The following is a 12,328-nucleotide window of genomic DNA, read 5'->3' as shown; positions in this document are numbered from 1 at the left end:
GGGTGGGGGCAGTGGTGACGACTCCTCACCTTGCATGTGGGAAGTGCAGGTTCGACTGTCGACAGGTTTGAGGCTTGGGTATTGCTATGATGCTGAACTGGTTTCAGCAGAGCTTCTAGACTAAGACAGACTAGGAAGAAAGGCCTGATGATCTCTTCTGAAAACCAGCCAGTGGGAACCCTGTGCATCCCAACAGTCCCATCTGCAGCTGACCATGGGACTGGCACAGGACTAGGCTGCATGTTGTTCTGTTTTATGTGGGTTTGCCATGAGTCAGGGACCAACTGGATAGCAACCAACAGCAACAGCAACCAGGAGGTAGGCAGAGCAGTTTGTTTAGTTTACTTTGCAGATGAGAAGAATCTCTGGTAGTGCAGTGGGTAGGGCATTCATCTGCTAACCCAAAGATCAGTGGTTCGAATCCACAAGCTTCCCCAGAGAAGAAAGTTGAAGCGGTCTGCTTCCATAAAGATTTACAGCCTTGGAAACCCTATGGGGGTTGTGATGAGTTGGAATTGACTTGATGGAAGTGGGTTTGGTTTTTGGTTTGCAGATAAGAAAACTGATGCTCAGCCCGATAGTGGCAGGATGAGGGCTGGAATCTGAGCTCGAAGGAACTTTTTCCAGATGATGGAAGAGATCCTGGGCTTGGGGAACCACAGTGGAGACAGGGAGATGTCCAAGAGCTTGGACAATGGAGAAGGAGGAGGAGGTGGCATCGTTGTGTGTACGCAGGCTGGAGACACAGAGTTCACCCACGTTGCTCATTTGTCTGGATCCAGGTGGCCTTCCTCTGTTCCCTAGCACCACCCCACCCCCACCCCAATTGTAAAAGCAGGGTGAGGGGCACTCACATACACACACCAGGTGTTTCATCAGGAAACCCCAGAAGTTGCCCCACTGATGCGTCTCCTTCATGGCTGTACAGTGGTCTTAAATCATAGCTGATGTGATTAGAAAAGAGAAAGAAATAAGAGATGCAAAAGTTAAAGATAAGGAGCAAAGTTATGACTGACAGATGTGACCTTATACCCACAACACCCAGGATAGCCCACAAAAAAGCACTGCCAGCAGTGGAATTCAATAAGGGTCTAGGTAACAAAATCACTGTCTTCCAATATAATAAACAGACAGAAAACATAATACTAGGAAAAATCCACTTATGATCACTGTTGTTGTTATGTGCCGTCGAGTCGGCCCCAACTCATAGCGACCCCTCCTTGGGTTTCCGAGGCAGTATCACTATGGAAGTAGGATTGCCCAACCTTCCTTATGATCACTACAAATAGATAACATATTTAGGAACACAGCTCCAAGTTATATGTAAGATATATAGAAAGAGAACTTGAAGTATTTCTGAGGAAATAGATAAACATGTAAATGAATGGAGAGACATATATGTAAGAAAGGAAGCCTCCATACTACACATATGCCTATGGTCCCTACATTCATATTTGAATTTAACATGATCTCAATTAAAACAATAAACTTTTTTGGTGGGGAACAAGACATGCAAAGGATGTCATAGTGGCATAGTGTCATGGTGGCATAGTGGTTAAATGTTCAGCTGCTTACTGAAAGGTAGGTGGTATGAAACCACCAGCTGCTCTCCTGGAGAAAGATGAGGCAGTCTGCTTCCATGAAGATTAAACCAAAAAAACCAAACACACTGCTGTCGAGTCAGTCCCGACTCATAGTGACCCCTCCCTGGGTTTCTGAGGCAGTATTGCTATGGAAGTAGATTGCCCAGTTTTCTTTCTGAGGAGTGGCTGGTGGGTTTGAACCACCAGTCTTCTGGTTAGCAGTCAAATGCCTCAGGCACTATGCCACCATAGCTCCTTCCATGGAGATTACAGCCTTGCAAACCCTATGGGACTGTTCTACTCTGTCCTATAGAATTGCTGTGAATTGGATTTAACAAGTTATGTTAGGTCACACAGGCTAAAGTTCCTCAGGAAAAAGCAGATCAGAAAGACGCTGAAAAATAAAAGGTGGTCTAGGACTGACAGATGGAGCTCAGGTGGCACAGTGGTTAAAGCACTTGGTTGCTAACCAATTTGAACCCACCAGCTGCTCCATGGGAGAAAGATGATGCAGTCTGTTTCTGTAAAGATTTATGCCTTGGAAGCCCAATAGGGTCACTATGAATTAGAATCAATCAATAGCAGTGGCTTTGGTAGAACTGACAGAGGAGACCATGGGTGGCACAATGGCTAAATGCTTGACACGACTAGCTGAAAGGCTGGTGGTGCGAACTCACCCAGAGGTGCCTTGGAAGACAGGCCTGGTGATCTGCTTCAGAAACAGCCTTGACAACCCTGTGGAGCAGATCTACTGTGCACACATGGGACGACCATGAGTGAGAACTGACTCAATGGCAACAAACACAAACAATAGGCAGACGGTAGGCAGAGAGTAGAGTGCCAAGAGAAATGAGAGAAACACTCCATGAGGTGGACTGACGCAACCTCTGCAACCATGGACTCCAGCGCCCATAATCATGGAGATGGGGATCAGGTACCGTTGTGTTCTGTGGTATGTAAGGTTGCCGTGAGTCGGCGCCAACTCCATGGCAACCAACAACAACCAGCATATAGATAGTAGTTAGGGCTGTGGGAATGGTTGAGTCTTCCCAGGGGAGTGAGCCTGGTGAGGAGGCAAGAGGTTAGGGTTGGAACCCCAGGAACAACACTATTTAAGAAATAGGGAAATGTGGTTCACAGAGGTTTAAAAAGGAGAGTTAGAGAGGTAGGAAGAGAATGGGAAGAGTGTGTGACAAAAATTCCATGATGACTGCAAACCAAAACACCAGATGACATCCTCTTGAGATGCGAACATTTTCCAAGATTAGTTGAAGAATTACTTTTACAATGGAGCAGTTTCAGTTGGCTCTCCCCTTGTTTTATATTCTTATATATATTTGGTTTGTATATAGTCACTGTATACAAACCAAATATATATAATATAGTCACTGTAGCTCTCATAGCGTAGTGCCTAAGGCACTTGACTGCTAATCAGAAGGCTGGCGGTTCAAACCCACGAGCCACTCCTCGGAAGGAAGAAAGATGGGGCAATCTACTTCCGTAGTGATACTGCCTCAGAAACCCAAGGAGGGGTCGCTATGAGTCGAGTCCGACTCGATGGCACATAACAACAACATATGGTCACTGTATCCCATATGCTGTTTTGGCAGGGATCTCTGTATTAACATGTTTACGTATATGCATATACGTATATTTGTAGGCACATTTATTTAAGTCAATTCAACTAATATTTGTTGAGTGTTGATTATATGTAAAACGTTGTACTTCCCTGATGAGTGGTTGGCCAAGATGCATTGCAATATGCTAAGTGTTGTGATCCAATTGTGGTCCTGGGTCAGGTATCTCCCCTTAATGCAGGTCTTTAGGAAGCATTGACTGAAGTGTGCTTTGGAACTGATAGGGTATTGACCTGGACCAATTGTGAAGCAAGAAGCCCACCTTCCTGGAACCTCCCTTCAGATGAGAAATAAATAAGCTCTTGCCTTTTTTAATCCACTGGTATTTAGCCAAGAGTTCAGAGATGTCACTTTGAGGACTAAGTTGCACCTAACTTAAACTGTGGTATTTTTAATCATCTCCTATCCACATGAAAGCTGGACAATAGATAAGGAAGACCAAAGAAAAATTGATGCATTTGAATTATGGTGTTGGTGAAGAATTTTGAATACGCCATGGACTGCCATAGAAATAAACAAATCTATCTTGGAAGAAGGATGACCAGACTACTTCTTAGAAGGGAAGATGATGACACTTTGTCTCATGTACCTTAGCCATGTTATCAGGAGGGACCAGTCCCTGGAGAAGGACATAATGGTCAGTAGAGTAAAAAGAGGAAGACCCTCAACAAGATGGATTGACCCAGTGGCTGTAACAATGGACTCAAGCAGAGCAATGATTGTGAAGATAGCGCAGGACTGAGCAGTGCTTCAGCCTGTTCTACATGTCACCATGACTCAGAATTGACTTGACAGTATCCAACAACAACAGCAAAGAATATTCTTCTGTCTTTCTTTCTCATTGTTCAGCTTTTGCATGCACATGAGGTGATAGAAAAGACCATAGCTTGGGTCAGGTGCACCATAGTTATCAAAGTGACATCTATGTTTTTTTTTTTTTTAACACTTTAAAGAGGTCTTTTGCAACAGATTTGCCCAATGCAATATATCATTTTATTTCTTGACTTCTGCATTCGTGGGCAATACGTCTTTCAAGTATCCTTTCATATAAAGATTCCTCTCTTTCTCTCTCTTTTTGTTTCCTTGCAATTTGTCAAATAAACGGCCTTTGTAGTTCTGGTCTGGTAGTCTTTCACCTGTCTGGACTTGGCTGGTTGTGTGTCCATGGTATATTTATTTCCTGTAAATTGGCATTTTGATCTAGGGTTGCACTGTCCAATAGAGTGACAAGCAGCTATAAGAGGCTATTTAAATTAATTAAATTAAATAAAATTTCAAGTGCTCTGTAGCCTCGTGTGGTTCTTGCTACCATACAGGACAGTGAAGATTATACAGTGTGTTCATCATTGCAAAAACGTTTATTGGACAGCTGGAGGTCTAGACGTTGGATTACATTTACCTTTGATCTTTTTGGAAAGAAATTTCCTGGGTGATACTGTGAATGTCCCGTGGAGGCACAGAATACCTGTGTGTCTGTCTCTCTTCTGTGATGCTAGCAGCTTCTGGTACTAGATCTCTCAGTTCATCAGGAGAAAAACATCTTTGACTTAAGTGATCCCCAAGTTGGGCCCTCTGACGTTCCCTCCCCACATCCTGTTGCTCCCTTCTCCGTCTCCTTCATTGCTGGTCTTCAGCTATGATGATCTCTTGTAAACTTTACCTCTCAGATATCTCTGCAGTTAGGTCCCTGGTCTGCATTTTCAGGGCCAACATCATCCTAGTCCAAGTCACCTTCATGTTTGAGAAGCAGAATATGTTTACAGGCTGGCCTTCCAAGCTCGGATCACCATGTCCCTTCTGAGGCATCCTCTGCCCCGCACCTAGCTTGGCTCCTTCAAACGCGAACGTCTAAGCTTGTAGGACCTCAATGACTCCTCACACTCCTGGATCAGAACCAAACCTCACCTGGACAACAAGGGCAAGGTCTCCTCTCCTCTACCCCCCCTCTTTCTGCTTATTTAGTCCCTCCAGGGATCACACTATTGAACCACTTCTTAGGTAGTGTTAACTCTTCAGATACTAGATAAAAGGGAGATCCTGGGAGAGGAGCCAGGCCAGTTGGGGGAACACTCATGGGACTGAGGCAGGGGTTACATTTATCAAGTGGCTTAGGAAGTATCTCATTGTTTTAACAACTGCTTCACCTAGAGCAGTGCATTTGGTAAATGATTGCCTGTGAACTTTCCCCGCCCCCAGTATTCAGCTATACTGACTTTTTCCTATTTCTTAGAACTTTCCACAACTGCTCCTATCAAACCACTCTTTTTTACCATCTTGTATTAGTTAACTCCTACTCATCCTCTAGGTCTAAGCTCAAGGTTCACTTCCTCAGGGAAGCCCTTCCTGACTACCTCCCCCAGGCCCACAAGTTTCTCTTCTGTCCTCTCATGGAACCACTCTGTTTCCTTCTGGGCTCAGTTCTAATTGGACTTGTGTTCTGGTTGGGTTGACCCAGGACCCATAGCACCTAGTATGCGGAACACTGTCGGTGTAAAACAAGCATTGGTTGTTGAAGGAATAAAGGAGAATTGAGCCAACAGGTTGAACTTCTAACAACATCTGATGAAGTTTGCTTTGCTGGGCCCTTCCTCATTTCACTTGGCAACTACTGGGTATTACTAATGTATAAACAATGGCTTGCCTTTACTGACACACTGGGTACGTGTCAAATTTCTTGAGTGGGGAATCTAGTTCACACTCAGCTGTCTTCAGCCTCTAGAGCTGCTGTAACAGAAATACTACAAGGGGTGGCTTTGACAAACTGAAGTTTATTTTCTCACAGTTTAGGAAGCTAGCAGTCAGAAGTCAGGGCACTAGTCGTGGGGGGTCCTGGGCAATCTTTGTGTGTTATGGCATCTCTCTTCCTCCATCTCTGCTCTGCTTACTTTTTTAACCTCTTTTATATCTCAAAGAGATCGACTCAAGGCACACCTTCAAGGAGCTTTTGTTCTGGTGAGGACATGCTATAATTAGTGGACAAGTGGCAGAGGACGGTAAACACTGTGCTGAGTGCTGAGCAGAAACCCGGCAGAGTGACTTGATGGAGTGGCGAGGAGTGGTGGGGAGCTGCTGTAGGGGTGCGCAGGGAAGGCACCTCAGAGGAGCTGACTGACATCTGAGCCGAGAAGGGTGAGAAGGACGCAGCTGGAGGGGATCCTGGGAGGAGAATCCCACACAGAGGAACCGCCAAGTGTCTAGCCAGAGCTGGGAAGGAGCCAGCTGGGGACTTGGGGAGGACAACCTCAGCCTGAGTTTTCTCATCTGAAAAATGGTGACAGTGGCACCTACCATGGAGGCTGTCGCTAGCATAGCTGAGATTGTGATTATGGTTCAGTTCAGGAGGAGCATCTATAAAGTAGAGCCTTTCAGCTAGTCCAGAAACCAATATTCATTAGTTATGTGCTGGGACTTCCAATGGCCTGTACTCACATGCACACAGGCACACAGAGGCACACATGCATGCACACGTCACACATACATGCACATGCATGCACCCACAGGTGCACATTCAACATATAGACACACATGCACACACAAATACACAATAATACACACATGCACGTACATGTTCATATGCTTGTACACACATGTGCACATGTATCCACACATGCACGCAGAGATACATATGCATACACACACACATGCACACACACAGCTATGCAAACACTCACATGCTTATACACACAGACACCCATCCATACATGTGCACACTCACATGTAGCACTTCACACACGCTTGGGACCCACACAGAAGCTGGGCTGCAGCCTCAGGACTTCACCTCCCAGGTTCGGCCTTGGAGGGAGCGCGGATTGTGGCATTTGCAGCTTGCAAGCATCAGCTCCCTTCTCCTCCGCAGTCTGTGGGAGGAGCCGGCTGTTAGAGGCACAGAGGAGGGGGCGAGGCTGCAGGTGGGGACTGAGCTGTGTAATTAGCATACTCTGCTAGGAGCCTGGGGACCCTCTTGCACGTGGCTGGACACCATCCCCAGAGAGACTAGGGGACAGTTTGCAGCGCAGACACCAGGCCAGGGCTGGGCAGGGGTTGGGGTGGGGGATGGCAGAATGCACTGTGGAACGGGAAGAGACAGGTGTTCCTCAGGGAAAGCTGAAGAAGCAGGGAGAAGGGTGGCCCACCGGAAGAGCAGGGGCAGCACAGAAGAAAACACACAGCAGAGGACTTGATCTCTTCTCACAGCAGATTTTCTCGGGCCTCCGGAGTAGGCTATTTCCTGGGTCCGGGCGGTGCCAGAACACTGGACCACTCTGCTTTTGTTTGTCAACTCTTCTTCGTCTCTGTTGATAGGAATGCTGTCCTCCCCACTGCTGACACTCCAAATGTGCAGTGTCCTTCTCTCACACTCTGGATCCAATCCGTCGGGGAATCCTGTGGGCTCTGCCTTTGAAACACATCCGGCCCCTGGACAGCCCATGTCTCCTGTCCGCTTGCTGGTCTCACCCTCCACAAGACGCTGTCGAAAGGGCCTCCTCCGGGTCTGCTGTTTCTCCCTGGCCCACTATAGTCTATTCTCAACAACCCCCAGTGCGACGCTGTTACAACAGCAAATCAGGCTGTGGAAAGAGTTTGGCGGCTCCTCAAAACGTTCAACATCAGTTACCATGTGATCCTGCAATTCCGCTCATAGGGATGTTCCCTATTCCACTCTTCCCTGTGCCCACTTCCATTTCTAGGTATAACCAGGCTGTGGAAACACAGGCAATTCCTCAAGAAGTTAAACATGGAGTTACCGCATAACTCAGCAAGTCTACTTCTGGGTATATACCCAAATCAGACGTTCAAGTAAAAACATGTACATGAATGTTCACTGTAGCACTATTCATAATAGCCAATGGAAGGAAAGAACTTAAATGTCCATCAACTGATGGATGAAGAAGCGAAATCTGGAGTATCCATAGAATGGGATATTATCTGGCAAAACAAAGGAAAGAAGGCCTGGGACTTGTTACAACGTGGATGAACCCTGCCAGCATGGTGCTATGCCAAAGAAGCCAGATACAAAGGCCACACATTGCGTGATTCCACGTATATGCAACACCAGGAACAGACCAATTTGCAGAGACAGAAAGAAGGTTAGTGGTGATCAGGGGCTGGGGGGAGGAGGATGGAGAGGGACTGCTAAGAGGTACACGGTTCTTTTTGGGGAGATAAGAATGTTCTGGAATTAGGTCCTAGTGATAGTTGCAAAACTGTCAATACACTAACACTGGTGACTTCTAGGGTATGTCCGTTATATTCCAGTTAAAAAAGTACATCAGAAGGAGGTGAAGTCGCCCTGGAGCTGAGACAGTTTGGGTTCCGGGACTCCTCACCTGCTTAGCCACTTGCAAACTCCGGGAGGGAGCCCAACATCTTCATATGCTCATGTACTCCATAAAATTCGCAAAAGAGCGAGCTTTAAACGGCTTTAAATGATGAAGACCGCTGCCTCTTTCCCCTCTGCCATCACCCCCTTGCATTTCCCCTCTTGTTGGTAGTGTGGGAGTGGTTGGGTGGCTCATGGGGATTAGACAAAAGGTAGGTTGAGTCGGGCATGCGTTTACTGTACTTGGTGGGGTATATTTACGTGGTTCATGGTAACTTCTCTATATCAGAACCTTACTACCAGCTGCCCCAGTGTGGGAATGGCTCCCAGGAAAACTCCTACTTTCCCTGTGCTAAAACTGAGGTTGCATGGAGATATCACATGCCCTACAGAGCCCAGCCCCAGAAGTGAGTGGTGTCAGATGCTGCGTTGGTTTCCTAGGACTGCTGTAACACAGGACCACAACCTTGGTGGCTTAAAACAACTGAACTTTTTTATCTCATAGTTTTGGAGTCTGGAAGTCTGAAATCAGTATCGCGGGCTTCATTCAAGGTGTCAGAGCATGCTTCCTCTGCAAACTCTGAAGGAGAATCCATTCCTTGTGTTACCAGCTCCTGGTAGATGCCAGGATTCCTTGGCTTGTGGGTGCCTCTCACAATCTCTATCACCGTGACCACATTGCCTCCTCCTTATATGTGGGTGTATAATCCCCCTCTGCTTTTCTTTTGTAGGGACACTTACAATGGCATTTAGGGCCCTCCCAGATAATCCAGGACTATTGCCTCATCTCAAAGTCCTTAACTTAATCAGCATGTGGTCTAACCAAACCAAACTCACTGCCGTTGAGTTGGATCCGACTGACCACAGCTGGGCCTTCTGGCAAAAACCACGTGAAGTTCCCTGGGAAACAGTAAAGAGTAATGATTCATCATGAGCACCTCTTTGGCCATTTTGGCTCCTGGGGTGAGATCCAGGGGAAGATAGAGGCAGCACACAGCAGGGCCCGCAGGGGTGGAGAGAAGTTGAGTCCCACGTACAATGAGGCACCTGTGGGAGAGACTCAGAGAGGAGAGAAACAAGTGAACGAGGCGGGAGTGGGGAAGGGGCAGGTAGGCGGGCCCAGGTAGGAGCCAATGAAATTTTCAGTGGAGGAGCGAGAAGTGTGTGGAAATCAACTTACTTGAGGATGGAAACTGATGGTCACTTGGAGAAAGTAAGGGACTCTTGAATATGACATCATAATCTGTTTACACCATCGTTCTCACTATAGATGGTTGGCGCCCTGCAGTGTAGTAAATTACTTAGTATGGCTTTTCTACCCATAAGTCCTTGTAAACTCAGTGGTGGAATGAGCAATTGAGGAGCTCCTGATTGTAAATGCTATCCACCTGGGTTATTTCTGTTGGGCGTGGCACAACGCAATGTTATGGGAGGTTTTCTCTCAGGTGCTTAGAGTTCTGATGCTATGATTGGCTAGTTTGGCCACTCTGCCAAGCTCAAAAGGAGGCCTCCTGGAGGCAGAACTCTCTCTCTGACTGCTGGTTGAGGAAGATGTGCTGCTGAAAGAGACACGGGCTCCTGAGACACGCGTTGCTGGGAAAGAGACGCAAGAGACACGCATTGCTGAGTGAGACACCAAGGGACCAGCACTGCTGGGAAAGAGACTGTGAGAGACTGCTGGCTGAGGGATGGTGGGCTGAGAGAGAGACTGAGCATTTTTCCTGAACTTGAGTAGTAGCCTGTGGTTCTTCCCTAATAAACCCCATAATCTGTGAGCTCTGTGTGGCCACTGCAGCAAATTATCGAACCCAGGAGAGAGGTGGTGGATGCTTTAGGAGGAACGGTTGGAGAAAGGGCTGGAGGGAGGCAGCATGTCTGGCCTTGTAGGAATAGGCCTTGGGTTAGTTACTGCTGGTAATCCTGTCTTCCTCTTGTAGGATTAGAGGAGGTCGGAAGATGTGGCCTCCCTGCCGTTTTTGCACACCCCAACCATCCTGTTGGCTGCTGAGTCCCCACTGCCTAGAGTAGCACCTGATTCCTGGCTGGCTCTCAACAGACTTCTTTCTTTTGTGTATTATGTTGCTGTTGAGTATACACACAGCAGACATATGCCAATTCAACAGTTTCTACATGTACAATCCAGTGACACTGATTACATTCTTTGAGTTGTCAACTGTTGTTCCACCCCTGTGAACAGCAACTCATTGCCCCCTAAGGCTCTCAGCCAATTTTTGAGTTGCTGCTGTCTAACCACCACCACCACCACCACCACCATCACATTTGACTTTAAACATCCATAATACTCAAGGCAAACTGGTTTTCTGGAGCATTGTTGTGGTTTAGGTGAAATTTTACAGAGCAAATCAGTTTTCCATCCAACAGTTTGCACAATTTTAGTTTGTGACATTGGTTGCAATCCCCACAAGGTAACAGCACTCTTCTCTCTTTCTACTTGTGTTTCCTGTTTCCATGTCCTTCTTTCCTATCCCTTCCTGCCTTCTGGTTCCATTGTTTACCTTACAGGCCTATCCATCCTTTGACTGAAAGTTGAGCCATGAGGGTGAGTTCAGTTCCAGGCTTGAAGGGTGTCCAAGGGCCATAGTCTTGGAAGTTCAATAGATATTCCTTTCTTTTTGTTTTATGTTATTGTTGCTGTTGAGAATATATGCAGCAAAACATACACCAATTCAACAGTTTCTACACAGTGACATTGATGACATTCTTCAAGTTGTCAACCATTGTTCTGCTCTCCCTTAAGATAAACTCGCTGCTCCCTAAGGCTGCTATCTAATCTTCTGAGTTGCTGTTGTCAATTGGATCCCATATAGAAGCAGCCCTGGGGGTGTGATGGGGAAGGCATCTGGCTGCTAACCAGAAGGTCGACAGTTCAAACCTACCACTGCCCCTAGAAGAAAGATGAGGTAGTCTGCTTCCGTAAAGATTTACAGCCTTGGAAACCCAGTGGGAGATGCTATGAGTTGGAATCAACTCAATGAGAGTGGGTTTGGTTTTGGGTTTAGATAGATCATAAAAGAGTGTAATGCTCAAGGTGGCCATTTTCCTAGCTAAGCTAAACTATTGGCTGGTTTTAAGAAGACTTATCTCAGGGCAATAGTTTCAGGGGTTCCAACAGATATTTCTTTAGTGAACAAAGCAAGAAAATTACGGATAAGTGGTTAATGAAAAGTCCATGGATCACATGGTCTGATCTGCAACCAGTCCTGGGTAGTGTTTCATTCTGTTGTGCTTGGGCTATCATGCATCAGGTGCCAACTTGATGACAGCTAACAACAACATGAACAACTAATGTGTCGTGAGGGTCTGCAGGAAGGAGAGATCATTCTGGTTGGCTAGGGATTTGTGAGACCCTTGTTCAAAAATGAGTAAGAATTTCAAGGTGGCAATAGTTGAACCTTCGACCAAACACAAGGTTTTTCTGAGAGTAGGGCTCTGGTGATTGCATAGTTTGCCTACCCTTGAAACCTGTCCTGCTTGGGGTAGATCCTGGAGAGCTACATGGAGGAGGAGGTATTTCAGTTGAATGAAATCTGGGGCTGGGGAGGGACATTCTTAGAGAAAAGAATAGAATGGCAAAGGCAGGGAGGTAGACAAGCAAGCACAGGAACCAGCTACTCCCGTTTATGGTCCAACGGGGAGCGGACTAATACTATCTTTCACTGTTTTAGAAAAAAAAAAAAAAAAAAAAAAGGACTGTGAAAGCCTTATTCCATCGAGCTCTATTTTGAGGTGTGTTTCACTGATAACAGATGAGCTCTGACTGTGGGGGT

The sequence above is a fragment of the Orycteropus afer genome, unplaced genomic scaffold (assembly GCF_000298275.1).
Source record: "Orycteropus afer afer isolate SDZICR_OR568_19922 unplaced genomic scaffold, OryAfe1.0 scaffold00069, whole genome shotgun sequence".
Classification (NCBI taxonomy): Eukaryota; Metazoa; Chordata; class Mammalia; order Tubulidentata; family Orycteropodidae; genus Orycteropus; species Orycteropus afer.
Note: the sequence above shows the minus strand (reverse complement) of the source record.